This window comes from Triticum dicoccoides, chromosome 1A (assembly GCF_002162155.2).
Source record: "Triticum dicoccoides isolate Atlit2015 ecotype Zavitan chromosome 1A, WEW_v2.0, whole genome shotgun sequence".
Taxonomy (NCBI): Eukaryota; Viridiplantae; Streptophyta; class Magnoliopsida; order Poales; family Poaceae; genus Triticum; species Triticum dicoccoides.
Window position 1 is genome coordinate 569,576,280 of NC_041380.1, and position 2,746 is coordinate 569,579,025.

General features: G+C 40.4%; 1 long non-coding RNA gene across 1 annotated transcript; it reads left to right on the forward strand.

The window, feature by feature from the left end:
* The first annotated feature begins 1,344 nt into the window (after positions 1-1,344).
* On the forward strand, positions 1,345-1,896 carry LOC119336700. The gene is made up of 2 exons (XR_005162773.1): positions 1,345-1,497; positions 1,588-1,896. It is a non-coding gene; the product is annotated as an uncharacterized LOC119336700 (long non-coding RNA).
* The last annotated feature ends 850 nt before the right edge of the window (positions 1,897-2,746 follow it).

Consider the following 2,746-nt stretch of genomic DNA (forward strand, 5'->3'; position numbering starts at 1 on the left):
ACGGTATGCTTGGGAAACAGAGCAAGGGATAGAGAGACAGAGTCTGCCGGGTCCATGAGGGTCGGTGTCATTCTTTTGATTATACCAATGAGCTTTTTTTAACACAGTCTACAATAAACCAATATTTTTGGGATTTCCTTCAACTATGTACTTTTTGACATGATTTTCTATACATTCAAAACTGTTATGAAATCAAAATAATAATAAAATAATGTTGAAGATTCAAATGGCATCAAAGTTGTGTCAAAATAATGTTATGTGTTATTTATCAAAGCTTGAATGTGGATAGTCAAAACACGCCTTGCATTTCGTAGGGGAGATTGTGCCACACAACAAAATGTCAAATGAATACTACACATGCAATGTTACTTACACCTTTTAAAATGTTATATTAAAGAAAGTAATGTAAATCCATCAATATATCAATAACAATATGAAATTGTCACCAAACAACGCGCGAGTGGCCGAGCTGCTCTTTCTTTTATTTTGAAGGGCCTCTAACATTTAGTTTTCTTGCATTTATCAACTACTCGATCTTGAATTGAATAAGAACCTTTGGCATTTATTTTCTTTCATTTATCAAGATATTACATGATCTTCGATTTTAACAAGTGCCTCTAGCATTTCTTTTCTTAGATCTATGAAGATGATACACAATCTTAGATTTGACAAGATACCATATGCAAGGTTGTCGGAATCGTGATTTTGAATCAGATCGAAGCTCTATTGGTAGGATAGCAACTCATAGAATCTTAATTACCAGGATCATAGAAACGTAGATTCTATGAACCCAAATCGTAGAACCATAGATGGTAGTTTCGATCATAAGGTCGTGTAATCGTACAACAAAATCGCGATTCTCACAACCTTGACCATATGGTCATAGCATTGTGATGCCAACATGAATCTCATAGAGGAACACACAATTGCAAGATCTTGTAGAATTTGGTTAATAAAATGCCCTACTGAGAAATGCAAGATCTACACATTTATATAATGTATACGATATATAGCTTAAGATCACTGGGAGTGCCCCTAACATTGTGATAGAAGCATTAATATGGGAGGGAAATGCATAAATGAAAGATATTATAGCATTATTTATAAATGGTGCTTTCATTAATTTAAAATGTAGAATCAAGATCTTATATAATATAGAATCAAGGTTAGAGATGCTTTATACTTCCGCTGAACTTTGATAATAGATCATTAGATCTGGATCATTTTCGCAAAAAAAGGATCTTATATCTTATAGAATCAATCGCTCACGTTGCAAGATTGGGTCGCACCTTAATATAAACCCACTGCAGGGGAAAGAGATCGTCAGCCACTGTACTAAAGCATTAGCACGAGGGCAACAGAAGGAAATTGAAGCTACCTCCTCTTTTCTCCTGCCCATGGCGCTCGTCGGTAGCAATGCACACTCCGCGATTCTTGTCCTCTTCCTGGTTCTCTCGATGATGATGTCCTCCTCGCCACCGTCACACTGCCATGCACGTATTAATCTCTCCATGATTTTACTCTGCATTTTCGGTTTGATCAACTTATGAGGTATGTGGTAACCTTGAGTTGTTTTGATTCATGCAGTTAGGATATGGTCGTGCGCCAATTCTGCGCACCAGCCCTGCAGTAAGGCGATGTGCATCTATGAGTGCGAAGAGAGGGGAGCTGCAGGACCTATTTATCTTTCCCGCTGCAACCACACCGTCCACCCCGAGCAGTGCTGCTGCAGGAACGTCTAGCCGAACTCGGTGTGACAGCCATGACGGCTAAGCACCGTACATGACTGGCACCTGGTCTAGATTCAATAAACATCTTATGTTTCTCTCAACAAAAAATTAGTCATGCCAACCATGAATCTTCTTCGAGTGAGTAGAAAATTAAGAATGATTGACATGTCTGAGATGCATATTGTGACGCCCGGATAATTAAGCTACCCTAACCCTCTGCTAATGATGCCATGTCACCACGATTATTGTTGTTAACCCCGCGATGATTCAATCCCGTTTGAATTTAAAATTCAAAATCAGAGAAAACAATAAAAGCTTTCAAACATTTAAACAAAAAAAGGTTTGGGTTGTGCCAAATAGTTCATTGATAATTATGGCGGAGAAACCAACACTTTATAAAGTACTGAGATGCCCCATAGTAAATAAAACAGTGACTAAAACAATTATTTAAATGCCTATTAAATAATAAAAATATACCAAGTATTTTATTATTGCACCAAACTTTTTATGGCAGTAATTAATAATGGTTAATTTAGGGACTAGGTTAATAATTTATAAAACCGAAATAAATTGAAACTAAAAAGAAAACAGGAAATAAACAAAAGAAAAATGAAAAAAGGGGGGAACCCCCTGCCCCCAGCGGCCTCGGCCCAGTTGGCCTAGCGACCAGACCGGCCCACCCCGCGCCCCCAGCCTACTAACCCCGGGTCCGCTTGACCGAAACCCTAACCCCCCACTTCTTTCCCGTCCCCACTGTCCCCTCGCGCCCATCCTCTTGTTCCCGATCTGGATTGGGAGCGTGCCGTCGCCGTTGCCCCTGGCACCGATCGACGCCGCCACCCATCGCCCGCCTCCGCTGACCCCACCTCTCCCGCGCCGGCGCTGACCACCGCCTCCCATTGTCACTGCTGCCCCGCGTCGCCCGGCGATCTTGCTGCCGTGGACTGATACGTCTCTAACGTATCTATAATTTTTGATTGTTCCATACTATTATATTATCTGTTTTGGATGTTTTA